At 46.0% G+C, this 15,999-nt stretch overlaps 2 long non-coding RNA genes across 4 annotated transcripts in view; one reads left to right on the plus strand and one right to left on the minus strand.

Annotated features, from left to right (window-relative positions):
- LOC102564556 (uncharacterized) overlaps positions 1-15,999 on the plus strand; it is a 200,689-nt gene that overhangs the window by 136,002 nt on the left and 48,688 nt on the right. The window lies entirely within an intron of this gene.
- LOC109283811 (uncharacterized) lies at positions 178-8,444 on the minus strand. The gene is made up of 3 exons (XR_002091077.2): positions 8,386-8,444; positions 7,109-7,194; positions 178-1,269 (listed from the first exon to the last, which is right to left on the minus strand). It is a non-coding gene; the product is annotated as an uncharacterized LOC109283811 (long non-coding RNA).

Here is a 15,999-nt window from a genome sequence, read left to right on the forward strand (position 1 = left end):
ATTTTCATCTGGGAAAGCCACACTCTGTGAATTCCCCAGCCTAGACAAAGAGCTGAAGAAACATGACACAAAGTGTTCTAAGTTCCCTACATAATTTTTAACAGTCCAGGTTTATATGAGAACTTATTACTCAGCTTACTACTTTTCCCCCCCCCCCCCCCCATCTCTTTCCCCTCCAAAGATTTGGTAGCTTTTTGAGAATAGAATTCCTTGCCATAGTCAAGTTTTTCTTTTGTCATAGTCAAGCACTGACATGTATTTAACTATGTACAAGGAGCCTCACAGGCCCTTGGAGAAGTACACAGGCTCAGAGGAAGGACAGGCAGTCCCACAAGTGACACTGTCTTCCTACAGAGAACAGGGCAGCATATGAGCTGTTTTGCAATGTTGAACAAGGACTGACATGATCAGGACCCTGTACTGAACCTTATGAAGAAGTACTTGCAGTCCCATCAGCTTATGTCTCCATTTTGTTGGCTATACAGATTCGTAGGGTATGTGAGCTCCGTAGTTCATAGGAAACTAAAAGGCCTCTGAGATCTCTATCTGGGCCTCCTTTCATGCCTTAATGCAGACTGTGATCTGAAGACTTCATAGAGCAGAGAATAGCAAAAGAATTAATTGTGATAGGAAATACTGCAGGTTTGAGCATATTAAAAGCTGAACCTTGCAAAATGTTGGAGGCATACAGTGCTGTGGCTACCCCAAGAAAACATGCTACTGTTTATTTTTAAGCTTTGCAATCAGATATACTAATGGAAACAAACCAATCCTTGGAGTAAAAATTCACCCAAACCCCGAACACTGGCTATCTGATGACACAGTCATCAGCGGGGAAGAGGTACCTCACCCTGCATGCAGACAAAATAGTCAAGAAAGAACAACAGCAGACCATGCAAATATTGAATGCTCATGCCTAATCCCTATGCCGAGAGTTGCTTGCCAGAATTAGTCAGTGGATAATTCTGAGCATCAAATAAGGCTGACAATACTGTGAAATGTTGTCACATTATTTGTGGCAAATTATAGGCTTGGCTCGGGTACTTCATACAATATGGAATCTTCATTAATCTGCCACACAATCCCACTAGGTCAACTATCTCTCTCTCTGCTTCTGTTTCTCTTTCCTCCTCATTCCCCTCACCAGTTTGCTGACTATCACAGCATGTCGAGGGTACTTTTTTTAATCTTCACATGCATGCTTCACATGCAGTCTTCCTTGCATGTTGGTCTCATTAGTCAGCACTTAGGCAGATTCTAGTGCAGTACCTATGGGAAAGGAGAGAAGGCTTAAGGAAAGATGAGCTCTGTAAACAGTGATGCTGAGCTTTCTGTCCTCATAAACACTTGCTGGGTGGGGAGAACTCTCAGCTTCCCTGCAGTCAAACTGTTTAAGGTTGTTTATCTTCTTGCTCTCATGATGTTTTATTTGGTTGGTGGTGACACATGAGATTATCATCACTTCTGACTTCCAAGTACACTAAAACTATGGAGCAACCATAAGGAATCCCGAACTGCTGTTGCTGGCAGAATACTAAATAAACAACAGTAACACCTACCTGTGTGGGTGGCAATTAATCAAATCGATCATCCAGCTCTGCTAGCAAAGCCCATTTTTTTTTTTCTTTTGTTCCATGTCTCCTCCCCTTGGCATATTTCCTGGCTGTTCCTTGTTCATGATTAAAGAGTAGGTCAAATGCCATTAAAGTTTGGGTATATAATTTCCCTAGCTCTTTTTCTCTAATATGCTGATCATTGTGGGCATTTCAGGTAGTAATTTTAATTTAAGAAAGGGTGTTCAACGTATGCTGGAACAGGGATTTTATTTTGACACATTAATTCAGGGTCCATGTTGGTGGAGTGAAAGGCATGTTTAGTAAAGAGTGGAAATCAAAGGGGAATATGGCTTCCTGTCACTTCTGGTAAAATCTGAGAGCAGATTGCTTCTGCTTCTCTTTCTCCTCTCCCTTCTTTACATGCTGATGCGCTGCGGATCGGGTGAGCTGTAGAATCTGCAGTGGGATTGGTATAACTATCTGGTGCTGGGGCAATGACATACTGGTGTTCCCACCCTTCTTGCCAGTAGGTGGAGCAACACCGGATGGGAGAAGAAAAAGTATCCCACCTGGGGGTCTCCTATCCGCCTCTTCCAAAGAAAAATCTCTCTCTCAATGCAAGGCTTCCCTTTACTTCCTGATTAAAAAATGGTTTATGTTACAATGATGTTTTGCATCTGATCAGTTTTCTGAAATGGCTTAAAACCTCATCAACTATAATATTTACTCATAAACATTTCTCCCAGCTGTTCAGCTGGTCCAATAAAAGACATCACCAAAAAAAATCACTTATCACATGTTTTCTGGACCATCATAGCTATGATACAGTTTCCTATGGCATATAATATGTTATCAAGCATTTAGGACTGAAATAAAAGCACTGGTCCCTCTTTCCTTCTTGCCCTAGCAGCTCTGACTCCCTTCTTGGTAAACATTTTTACATCTAAGTAGAGGCTCCATCCTGGTTAATGCCTAAATGGCATTTGTAGCAAGGGAGATAGAGGTGGTCCACAGCTCTCTGAGATAATCTAAAGAAGCTTCTGTAGAAGTAGTCACCAGTCTGGCTCCAAACAGAGCAATATAGAAGGGTGCACCAGAAGCGTGTCCACTCCAACTTCCACTCTAGCATTAAATGGAGTAACTTTGGAAGGGATACTCTTGTATTAAGGTGTAACTCCTTACGTTTTGCAGTTACTAGGGCCTGTTCACACAGTCTCCACTTATGGCAATAAGGCTAGGTCTAGAAAAGCCCGAAGCTGAATCAATTCAGTCTTTGCAGGTTAGTCTAAACTGCACAGATTAAATTGAAACAGAAGTGAACAGACATTTCCCTTTGATTCAGGAAATGCAGCCACATGCTTGCAGTGGCTCAGGCCAGAAGCCAGCAGGGGGGCACTAGAGTATGGCTCTCTACCTGTGGGATCACTTCCTCTTCCTGATGCCCTGGAGGTTTCTGGGATTTACAGTCCAGAATTACATCAGCAGGACTCTTCAGGATTGTTCATCACTTCCTGTTCCTGCTTCCAGGTGCTTCTGGGATTTGTACTCCACAGTTGCAGTCAGCAGTAAGTTTGAGTAGAGGAAGGGGTGTTTCATGCCCCTTTCTGGCCCCAGACCTCAGCCAGGGTTTGCCCGGGTGGGCAGCCCCCTGTCTCTTCCCCACTGCCCCGAGTAGACTGGGCTGTATCCCCAGCTGGGTTTGCTCCCACATCTTGTCAATCAGGCCTCACTACTCCAGCTAGGGAGCAGAAGGGCAGGGCTAGTCCCGCTCTCTGGAGCGGACAGCCCAGCCCAGCCTAGGACTGGAAAGCATGCTGGGGGTTTGTGGTTTAACTTGAACTGGGAAGGGATCTGGGACAGAAGTGTCAGAAACTGGTTTGACCCAAATCAGTTGAGTCTGATACTACATTCAACCAGGTTTATCTTAAACCAGTTTCAGCCATTTTGAAACTGGTTTATATGCACTGAGCTTCTGTTCTGTTACAGATTTAAGCCAGTTTCTGATCACTTACACTGGTTTATGTGGAACTTCTGTACCTAGCCTAAAAGAACAGCATGGGTGAGTTTAAACTGTTTCTCTGAGGACCCTGTGGGTCCACACGGAGGGCCAGCAACTAAACTCTTTTAAATACATGCAACTTGCACTCTGCAGTATTGGCTATCAGCTAGTGTAAAATGGGGTAGGTTCACAGTCTCGCTTTATGTAATCCCATTTCTTAGGGAATGTCTGATAGTAACAGCAGTGACGCATGTTCTCAGGCACCACAAGTGTCAGAACTCTGACTGCCCACTGCACAGTGAAACTGGGTACCCTGATTCCCCCTGCCCTTCCCCGTTCTCACTTTGTCCAGCCATAAAACAGCAACCAGAATCTGTGCCCTACATCAGGGGTTGGCAAAATTTGGTCTGTGGGTTGGATCCAGCCCACAGAACTAGACACCTTTGCCAGTGCTTGCACCCATGCCTGCACTGGGGCCAGGCAAAAAGGAGCTGCACCCTTGCCACTGCCACTTCTCTTCCCCACCTGCATTCCCCTTAGATGCAGCATGGGTACAGCTTCCAGCTTGTGGAGAACTGTGTCAGGGCAGGGCAGGGCAGGTGGCAACTGCTATCTGCACTGGAGATGGGGGAAGTGGTAGGGAATCAGGGAGAAGTGATAGCTCACAAGCAGTTTTCAGATCCCAGATCCCTGTGCAGCTCCCATTGGCTGAAAGCTTTGCCCTCACACCCACAGATCATGGGGGACTGGGAGAAGTGGCACTGGCCAGGGCACATCTCCTAGCTGCCTGGCCACAGCATAGGTGCAGAGAAAACCCCCTTGCCCCTGAAGAGCTGCTGAAGCCACCTAGGCTGTATTGAACAGGATCTTGGGTGTTCCTGCCCACAGTTTAAGGCAACTGCCCTAGATATTTATGCTACAGAAGCTTCTTTCTCTGTACTGAAACAATAATTCTTTTTCTGTCTGCAAGGTAACTGTTCATGAAAAAACCAAAATACCCATAGCAATTATCTCTTTTATGTAGAAGCTAAAAGTTATGTTTGGTTAAATGTAGGCCAGGTATAAAATACTACATTTGATTAACATATAATGATAATTAATAACCCTTAGAAATCTTCTGAACCTCCCAGGAAGGAGCCATATGCTCTATTTTATCTGTCTGGTGATAATGATTGATTACCACATGGTGGTGCAAGAAATAGCAAAATAAGAAGAGAACATTCAGGAAGAGTGGTGAGAAAGGCTTGGCATGGGCTGTAACCAGGCAAAACCCAGTTGGATTCCAAGTAAGTTAAAAATATGGTTATGGTTTTGTATAAACTTGGACTAGGTTTTCTGCAAAATTGCTCTGTGGAATCTTTGTAAGATTATCTAAAAAGTTGTGACTTTTTTATGGTTTTAATTTTAAGCCATAGAAAGAGCAGAAGTTTCAGGTGAGTTTTGCACTGACTTCAATGTTGATGTTAGGTTCTAAAGGACATGAAACTGCAAGGGATACACATTCACCTGCAGCTTGAAACTAAGGGTGCTGAAGAGCGGACACAAATAGCCGTCTTCAAATATCTGAAAGGTTGCTATAAAGAACTGGAAAACACCTCTCTCCCTTCCTGCAAAGAGCAGGACATAGACTAGTAGCTTGAAAATTGCAGCAAAGTAGATTGAGATTGGATATCGGGAAAAACTTCTTTACTGTTAAAACAAGGCAATGGAATAGATTGCTGTGGGAAGTTGTGGAATCTGCATCCTTGCAGGTCTTCAAAAAGAAGCGTTAGTCAGGGATGATCTAGGAGTAGTTATGGTATTTGTCACGCTTCTGTGCTTTGCTGGTTCCACATGGGGCCAGGAAGGAAAGTTTTTTCCCCTCCTGTTGCTACTTGTGAATTTGTTTCCCCCAGGACAAAAGCATTAGGTATTGGTTGCAGCCAAGGCTGGGAAGTGTGACTGTGATAAGCTAGTGCTCCTGCTGGGACTAAAACCCAGAGGTTCCTGGCTATAGGTTCTTGCCTCTCTGCTTAGGGTCAGACCAATCATCAAATTTGGGGTCAGGAAGGAATTTTGTCCCATGGTCAGTTTGAAGGAGACAGAGAGGCTTGCCTTATTCTGTAGTGGGGGTATGGCCCTCTTCCTTGGATCACTCAAGGGGATTGTAACAACCCTTGCACCAGCTAGACACTGGCTACTGCTGTACCCTCCCTATTTTATCTGTGGCATGTTAGGGTTATGCCTTATGGTCATGTGTCAGGGTTGACTCTGTAGTTTTACTAATAGATTAGACAAGGATTTGTATAGGACGGTTTTCATAGAGATGATCCTGCCTTAGGTTGGGGGTTTGCACTAGATGATCTCCAGAGGTCCTGTCCAGCTCTTATTTTCTGTGATTCTATGGAAGTTTCACACTAACTTCATTTGCCATGCAGCTCTAATGGAGGGCTCATCACACAAGCGCAGAGACTGTTTATGAATAGCTGCCAGGTTGTTTTTGAAACCCAATACATTTAATTTCGTTAATGGCACAGGCAGCAATTGACATTGTGAAACACTCTAGACTTACAATACAGTATAAAGTAGCTTTTAGTATATTAAATAGCTCATCTTGAATGAGTCTTAAAATGAAACCTTTCTGCTGCTTTCATTTGATGCTCATTACACAAGAACTCACCATAAAATATGAACCTAGTCCTTGGCCCCAGTGGAAAGCAGATTGAATAAATATCCCTCTGCATCATGGTCCTTGGCACTAACTAGTTTCATTTAGATAATTTAGAGCTGAGGTTTATTCCTGTTTGTGAAGAACACGAGTTCTTTATTATGACAAAGCTGTAAAGCCCTGCACTAGAGAGAAAAGGAATGGAGTAAAACACTAAAAATGCAGCAACTGCCTGATCCAAAGCCCATTGCAATCAGTTGGAACCTTTCAGCTGATTTTGATAGGCTTCACACTGGGTGTGTCTACACATGTTACTGTAGCAACGTTGCTACTGCTCCATGATTTAGCACTTCCAAAGGAAGTGCTAAATCATGGAAGAGTAACAGCCCGTACTGCTCTGTACACATGGCGCACAGTTATTTTTAGCAGCTACTTTGCTGTAACAGTGCACTATACTGGCAGAGCACGTCACTACAACAAAGTAGCCACTGGTCATGTGTAGATGCCCATGGACACTAAGTCACTGTAGCACATTGCTGTGGCATCATAGTGTTACATGTAGATGTGCCCACTAAATCTTATAGTCTAGTTGGAAGCAAAATAGTCTGCCAAGTTTAACTAAAGTGACAGAGGCAGCACTGAAGAAATTGTAGGCATTCCCTTCTTAAGCCCTTAAAAAAAAAAAAAAAAAAAAAAAGGGTCATTCACTTTTAAGATTTAAGTTTTTTGTGGGTTTTTTTGGTAAGATTAAATCTGTTGACCTATATAAACATTCATTAGAACTGGTATTAAAGTAGGCATGCAAGAATTGAGATTATATTTAGGGTGGGGTTCAGAATTTGAGTTCAAGGCTAAAGACATCCTAGAATTCAGGGCAGAGTTTAGAAGTTGATAAGATGTTCTTACCAGATTTTTCAACAATAGCCAGAATTGCCCAAGATTCAGGAGAGTTTTAGAGCTGAAGTTCCCAGTTGGGCCAATCAATAAACAGCCTGTAAAAAGGCACAATTAAGGATAATCACTTTCCTCTTCCCCTTTCTTAGCCTACCGTCTCCTTAACTTTTCCCTTCTCCTTCCTTCCATTTTTGTCTACCTTTTATCCTCTCTTTTAAAAAAAATAACTCTTTAATTTTGGTATTTTTAATTGTTAATTAATTTAATGGTCTTGCAAATTATTTCATTAGCATCCTTGGGGACAGGAACCCTCTGCTTCTGAAAAGTAAGAAACAGCAGAGTGTGACAGGAGGCCTCCTGGGGCCGAGCTCTGTGGCCCGCCTGCCTGTCACCGTGACAGGGGGCCTAATCAGGGCCGAGCTCTTCTTGGCCCGCCCACCTGTCTCTGGGCAACTGCCTGCTTATCTCGCCTGCCACGCCTTTGATGATAATTGATTCGTATATCGATGTCAGTTAAGCGGGAGGCTGCCCATTGTAGTGCCCCGATGCCCAGGGGCGCTCTGCGGCTCCAACCTCCCCTAATACCGCAGCCCAAGCCTCGCAGATGGCATCTCGCTGTTCTCCTACTCACCGGCCCCATACTGGGCCCCAGAATCGTCCTAACAGGACCCCTCTCTGATCCTTCCTATCAGGCGGCCACTCCACCGTCATCCGGGCTATCTAGCCCCCCCGAAGCTATGTTCCCCTCTCGGGTGTGGTTCCCCCGGAACCTTCAGCCTCCTGCCCTGGCCCACCTCAAGGCCAGTCGGGACACCAGGCCCCCGGCTCTTGGGCGTCCTTCACGGTGGGCCCCTGGCCCTTTTGACGACCGTAGTCCTAGCCCCAGCTTGGGCCAGTCGAGGGTACTGTCCCCTTCGGGCTGGGTCTCTCTAGCCACTCATTCTGTCACTGGGCCTCACCGTGCCACTACTCCCCATCCTCTCGGGGGCAACCGCAGCACCATGCCCACATCACTCCCACTCTCGGGGTCCACCCTCTCTGGGCCTCTCACAACACTGGCCCAACTGGGCCCCCCAACAAACACATGAGTAACCCACCTGGTGGTGGTGGGAGCTAGGGGTTAAGACGCCCCAACCCGCCTTTCACCGGGGTAGTAACTGGCCTGGCATTTCCTGGGGGCTCCCGTGCCACTGAGAGCCCCACCAGACCACCCACTCCCAGCAGGATGCAGTTTCAGATCATGCCCAGGACCAGGAGCCTCCTGCCAACCCCTTGCAGGTCCCCCTTACCTCTGGGTCATTCACAGTAGCTCTACAGCCAGGCAATGTTGCTGCCAGGCCTCCTGCAGCCAAACTGCCTTGTTTATATAAGCAGCCTAAGCCTCAAAATGGCTGCCAGCTCCAGGCCCTTAAAGTGGCAGGGACACCCTGTGCTCTGCCACACAGAACAACTTGCTTCGACCTGGTGCCTCAGCAGTAACATAGAAGAGCCTTTTGTGGGAGGGGTTTACTATCTAGGCCAGTCCGTTTTTAGGTTCTTCTTCAGAGAGAGTTAGCAAGGGGGCAGTCATATTTGGTAGGTACTTGTCAGAGGACTTGCTTGTGGGAATGCCAACCTCGCTTCCCAGAAGCCCCTTATAGTCCATGAGTAGGAATTATGTGAAATTACTAATACTGCCTACTGTGCTTTGGAAGGTGTTATTTACTAGCACAACTATGGATGGGTGACTAGAGCTGACTTGGGAGTGCAGGAACAGCCATTGGTGCTGCCAGCTCAGGCGCTGCTGCTGCCCTTCCTCCCACTGCTACCTAGGATGCAGAATCTTCTTGTTCTACCTCTGGTGTTATACACCAGCTTCTGGACTGGAGTCACACTGGTGGTCTTCAGAAGTGAAAGTAACCATATCTGTCATCCAACCCAGCACTTTTAGTTTTCCTCTAGCATTTTCAGGGCCTATTCTGTCTTTACCTTCTACTCACATCAGTTTCTTTAAATATCATTCTGATTATATTTAGAATACACATTCTTCTATCTTAAATTTGGCCTGTCTTTGGATTGCCATTGTGCTGACCTAGCTCTTATAAGACCAGTTCTTTCTCTCTGAGGAAACTAAAGGTTATCTCCACTACAAATGTTGACTCATTGTCATGATTGACAGGAAGATGTGCAAGAGGCTCAGAGGCCTCAAAACGATAAATCCTTTTTTACAAAATACAGGGAGGTTCTGGTTTTTACCAAATGGGTTCACCCAGCTCTAGTAGGGATTAGCTGGGCATTTCAGAAGATAAAGGTAAATACTATGAAAAACAACTTCTGGAGGTTGATGTTGAAAGCTACCAACAAGTTAGACTTCATTCAAACAAAATGAAAATTAGCATGATTTACAATGAACCATTCAATGGGCTTTTGATAAAATAAACATTCTTAATGTATCCAATTGTTGGAAGAGTAAGATGAATATGCAGTCTCGGTTTACAACCTCAGAACCTGCAAGCACATGTGGTTGCTATATGAGCTGAGTACCCATTGATTCCATAGGTGATGAAAAGCCTATGGTGTGCACTTTTTTAGTTATCCTGTGAGAGGTGAGGACTTCCTAGGGTGATATCTTTTGTTGGACCAGCTATGTAGTTGGGATAAAGTTTTAAAAGTTTATGAGTGTAAGACATTCTTCCTCAGGTCTCCTGTTACCAGTAGGGTTTTTTTTGGTAGTCTGTGCCTCTTTTAATACCAACAGCTTCCTAAGCTCTTTCTCTTGGCAGAGTGGAGGGGGAGTCATGGCTTAATCTAAGAGTTTTTAATTGGTGTGTGCTGACAGTCCAGCAGGTACTAGAAAAATGAGATTCCCACCTTTGAAGGTCTTGCACTTTCTCTCAGGGTGATGCTGTGTTTTGCTAAGTTTGGGATCTGGAAGGGATTTTTCTCCCAGGTCAGACTGGCAAGGGCAATGGTGGGGTTTTCTTCCTCCTGTGGTGTGGGCTGTAGTCCTCTTCTTAGGATCCTCTGAGTATATATGCTGCTTACAGACATTGGGAAAAAAAAAACCCCAAATGGCATACTTTAAACTGTGCACGCTCCTGTGCCAAACCCAGCACATGTCCAGAAGAGGCATCACATTAGTAGGACCCAGCTCGCTCAATGTCTATATAGATCAGGCACTTTAGTGGGGCTTTTTTGGTCCTTTTATCTAGCACCTAATTTATACAAATGCTGCAGAGCCAGGTCAAAGTAACGTGCTGCTTCTTCCGGTAAAGCTTTTTTTTTTTTTTTATGTCTGTAAGCAGCCATATTGACCAACTCATTCCTGGTAATTGCAAATGGAAGGCATTGTCTGTGCCCCTCATCTCCCCTGTTATTATTTATACTGTGTTGTAAAGTGGTCTTGGTGTTTCTGGTTTTGTACTTTGTAGTTGTGTGAGAGGCTTTGACGTGGTAATTTAGGGGCATCTTTGAATAAAAGCTGCGATCATTTGATCCCAGCAGTTTTTCCTGCCTACATGTAGGGGGACTGGACCCAATGATCTGTAAGGTCCCATCCAGCCACTAACAACTATGAAACTATGAAATGGAAGATCCTTTGAATGCAGGGCACTAAACGTAATAGTCCAGGAGACCCCCTTCTAGTCTCATAGTGCTATATTTTCTATGCCATCCTTCTTTGCCTTACTTTTCTACTGTATTCCTGATATGAACACAAGTATAGAGAAATACTGTATTATGCAGATGTATGATAACCCACATAAATAGTAATTATCCATTAGCCATAGTAGCTGAGGCACTTACTGTTAGATTAAAACTACCAACTAATATAGTAACATTGGATAACTTAGGCTCATGGATACAATATAGATCGGGGCAGGCAGTTATTTTGGGCGGACGGCTGCTTACTGAGTTTTGGCAAGCCATTGAGGGCCGCATGACAGGCAGCCAGGGGCAGATAAATAGTAATTTTCTAAATTTTTTTTTAGGGGCCCTGCAGACTGGATAGCATGGCCTGGCGGGCTGCATCCGGTCCATGGGTCACATTTTGCCCACCCCTGATATAGCTGTATCTTGCTGGCATGACAAAATATTTCTAAAGCTGCTCCTTTTTGTTATGATTCTTGATGTTGCTTTATTTATTTTGAGTCTGCTTGGTCTGACACTTATGAAGAAACCTAGCTATGTTATCTAGGCTAGGGGCAGACAATTAAAAAGGTGAAGCCTGAATTGATTCAATCTTTGCAGGTTAATTTAACCTGCCTAGATTAAACCAATATGAAAGTGAATAGAAATTCCCTCTTGACTTAGGAAATGCAGGCACATGTCTGCAGTAGCTCAGGCCAGAAGCCGGGGGGGGGGCACTAGAGTGCACACTTGGCCAGTGGCAACATATAGGTGGTGCACAAGGGTACACGTGCACCCCCTGTCAAGCCATGCTCCCTCTTTAGCCAGCAGGCAGGGGGGCAGGCAGGAGCACCAGTGCCCCCCCCCCCCCGTGAGCGGTGGCTAGGGAGCGGAGCCGCCAGCAGAAGTGGCCGCACCACTTCCAGAAGTGGCTGTGGGACTTGTGGAAGCTGTGTGGTCACTTTTTGGTGAGTGAGTTCGGCTGCGGGGGACCCTCCCCCAGTCAGTGGGATTGGCTGCCAGGGGGGCACATGCCCCCCCCCCGGTCCCTGACTGGTGTTGGGGGAGGGGGGGCATGTGGCCCTCCCCCCGACTCAAGAGGCACCAGTCATCCATGCCCTTGGCTGCAGGGAACCTGGGTGTGGGGGGCAGAGGTGGGACTGGCCAGCCTCAACAGTAGCTTTAAGTGAACTGGCCAGGGAGGGGGTTTAACTCCCCCTTCTGTGTCCCACTGGTATGGACCTGAGATGGAGTCTGCCTGGCATTCCTCCCTTGCTGCTGCAGTGGCAGGGGTGGGAGCATGGTCAGATGCTGGCCGGCATGGCTCCCTGAGACAAAGGGGACAGGAAGTGGTTTATTCCCCACTCTACCCCGGGAGACTGCCGCTGGGGGCTGCCAGCCCCAACTGCCACCTCCGACGATCACACCCTGCTCAAGGTGAGTGGCAGAATAAGCCCCCTCCCTGCCTCCTCCACCAGGCACCAGAGGGAGGGGGGAAATAACCCCCCTCTGTACCCCAGTAGCTTGAGGAAATGCCAGCTGGTCCCTGGCTGTGCCCCTGCCACTGGAGCAACAAGGGGGGAGGGATCCTTGGAGGGATAGCAGTCCCTGTCATGGCTTCCCAGGAGAACAAGCCTCTTCCTAGTGGTGGGGCTGTGCTGCAGGCCAGGGCAAGAGTGAGGTGGGCGGGGCTGCCACAGACTGGGAAGGGCAAGTGGCAGCAGTGCTAAGAAGGCCTTGGGAGGCTATGGCCACCCCACCCGAGCCCTGGTGCCATCTGCAGCAGCTCTGTCCGCCCCACTCCTGCCCCTGCCTGTAGAGCAGCCCCCCCCTGTTGGGAAGAGGCTTGCACTCCTGAGAAACTATGACAGGGCCTGCTGCCCCTATCTGGGTCCCTCCCCACTTGCCACTCCAACAGCAGGGGCAGGGGTGCAGCCAGAGGCCAGCCAGCATGGTCCCCCTAGGTGATGGGGGCACAGAGGGGGGTTATTTCTCCCCTCCCTCTGGCATCTGGTGGAGGGGGCTGGGAGGGGGTTTATTCTACCACTTGCCCCTGTCAGAGAGTGGTCAGTGGAGATGGCAGTTGAGGCTGGCAGACCCCGGCTATGGTCCGCCGGGGGTAGAGGAGGAAATAAACCCCCTTCCTGTTCCTTTTGCCTCAGGGGTCCATGCTGGCTGGTGTTTGGCCTCATCCCCACCCTGGCCACTGCAGCAGTGAAGGGGGGGGAAAGGTGGACCCCTGCTCAGGTCCATGCTAGTGAGACAGGGAAGGAGGAATTAAATCCCCTCCCTGGCCAGTTCATTTGAGGCTACACCTCTGCCACTGGAGCAGCAAATGGAGAAATGCTGGTGAAACAGGGGAGGAAGGGAAGGAATAAATCTCTTCCCTCCCCCCTTCACCTTAGGGGGGCTGGTGTCTGTCCACACCCCTGCCCCTGCCTGCCCTTGCTCTGGTTAGGGGTAGAGGGACAGAGCCATCCCTGCTCCACTGGAGCAGAAAGCCCAGCCCAGCCCAGGGCTGCAGAGCATGCTGGGATGCTGGGGGACTCTGGTTTAACTTCAACAAGGAAGGGGCCTGGGACAGAAGTTCTATAAACCAGTTTGATCTCAATCAGTTAAGTCTGATACTACACTTGATCTGCGCCTTCAAGAGGCCGAGAAGCCAGGTGTATCTCAAACTGGTTTCAGCCATTTTGAAACTGGTTTACGTGCACTGAACTTATGTTCTGTTACAGGTTTAAACCAGTTTCTGCTCACTTAAACCAATTTATGTGTAACTTCTGTCCCTAGCCCTAGTGTTTGTAGCTCTCACTTTGATCTGTGACAGGAAAACCCAACATTGACTCTTTTGCCCATTGGGAAACAAAAGAGATTAGAATGTGTCAGTTAAAGACCTCATTAGGTTGGCCCTAGGTGGGATTCTTACTTCTTAGTTAATGCAGAACCCATCTTTACTATAACCCAAACACTGTTTCCTATCTGTGCTTATTTATTTGCAAGAGCTTGAGGCTTATTTTCCAGTTATTCTTTATAACATATAGTTGTTTGTTGCTTTTAAGTCAAAGAAAGATGATAGTTCCCAAAGTCTCTCATTTACTGTAGGTTTTTGATTGTTTGTTTGCTAATATTCCCTTACTGGATAAAGTTAGTGAAATTGTCACTGTTTACAGAAAGTTCTTCCATAAACGTACACAGTTATAAAGCAGGATAACATGATATCAGACTGGGTGGGGATAGCAAAGGTTTCCCTTTCATATGTACTTACCAGATTCAACAAGTACTTTGTAATTGTGCTGGCAGTAATGAGTAAGCTGGTTGCATAGGCTGCACTTTGTGCTTACTAAGGAACAAACTTGATTCAAGGACACAAAAGAAATGCAATGAAAATGAACTGAAACATTGGAGGAACAGATGTGGAACGTGTCATTTTTTCTGTCTGTTGTTTCAGTGACATGTAGGGGTATTATGGCAGGGGAGATGGAGGCCTCTCTTCCCAAAGCTGTGGAAGAAACTTTTGATCCTTCCACATACTTCATTCTTTTGCTGGGCCACAGAAACCAGCTTGCCTTTCCTGTTTCTGAATTCCATATCAGCTCGGAGAGACGGGTCAAAGCTGGGTTTCTTCATCAATTACTGAGTCCAGTAATGAAGACCAGAATTGCTGTTTACCAGGGATGAGAATCCGGATTTACTAATTTAAGGTTTGCTGTCCAAAAGACAGGGGAGTTAAGTGACTGCAGCAGAGAAACATTGTGCTCTGCAGTGTATTCTATGGTTAAACCAGGAAAAGAAGCACAATGCATCCATGAGTGCCTGCTGGTAGGGACATCACTGAATGATGCTGAGAGGTAGTTTAGCTGTGTTGGTCTGAAGTGATACAGAAGGCAGGGCAAGATATCATCTTAGGGTGCTTACAGATGCAAGAAAAAAAACAACCCCTACCTAGCCACACGGCTCTATACTTTTTCAGCATCCTTGTGCACCAGCCAGCCCCTCTGTTGACCAACACTGCCACCCGGAGTCTAGGGCAGAACAGGGCAGCAGCAGCCATGGCATAAACTGCTCTGCCCTGGCTCAACTTGTGGCTGTCCTGGGTGCATATGTATACACTGCACCTTTGAGTAGTTTACACTGGCTCAAACTGCTCCAAAGTTTATTGCTTTGAATTAATTGCACACATAGACACATCCAGCAGGTCTTAACAGGACATCTCCAGCTGTGCAGGGCTCTATTTGTGTAACCAATATTAGTCGATTCAAGTTGTAGAGACATCTGTGGCAGGGGACATCCCAGAGAATAATATCTCATGTAAGTAACATTCAGAGTTCTCTGACCCTGGCATTGAGTAATGAGACTTAGCGGCCCAGATATGTTCCAGCATGAACTGATCTATATACATGATGATTTAGCCTGCTAGGTATGGCCAGGGCATGAGGCTGTGTGTGTAGCAGTATTGAACTATGGAATTCTACCTGCAAAAGTGCAAGATGAGTGTCATATTCTGGTCGCAATTAAGTCTGCAGTGTTCATGGGCTCCATTGGGTGTGTCTACACATTCAAATAACTTGCTTTAGGTAATGCACGTTAAAACTAGTACCTCAATTGTGAGGTACTAGAAAAATGCACATTAGCCTATTTTAATGTTCTTTAGCTAAAGAACACTTTTTTTGTGATGCTTTAATGCAAATTAAAATAGGCTAATGGGCATTAAAGCACACATGTAGATGCACCCATTGTGTCTTAACTTGACTGGCAGGGGCAGTTTCTTGTAAGAGGATCATTTGGTCTCCATGGTCATTAGGTATTTGGCCAATAGGCTGAAATTTGTATATACCCAGGTTACACAGTGAAGGGTCCAACTTCATCTCACTTCAGATCTAATCCTTAAAGTAATCATAAACATGCACCTGAAAAATACAACAGATTAATTCCAAGTATAAATATTGAATAGGAGTTGCACCTACTAATGCTAAAACTAAATATGGCCTTAATCTCTTAATCCTTTGGAGACCATGATTATGTATATACATTCTCTTACGCATTTATTTGCTTGGCAGTATAAAAAGACCATTGTAATAAGGTTTAATCACAGCTATAACCACAGCTGAGCCTTAAATGCAAGCTTCACCCAAAGCCTTAACCTAATTGCCAACCACAGAAATTCTAACCTTAATTCTAACTAGTTTTCTTTCAGTCTCATGTCTAACAAACAGCAGGGAGTTTGCAAGCAGGGAAAACTTATTCACTGTCATTCAAATATTGTAGATTTTATGGTAGGTCTGTATTACCTATAGGAA

The sequence above is a fragment of the Alligator mississippiensis genome, chromosome 3, assembly GCF_030867095.1.
Source record: "Alligator mississippiensis isolate rAllMis1 chromosome 3, rAllMis1, whole genome shotgun sequence".
Lineage (NCBI taxonomy): Eukaryota > Metazoa > Chordata > Crocodylia > Alligatoridae > Alligator > Alligator mississippiensis.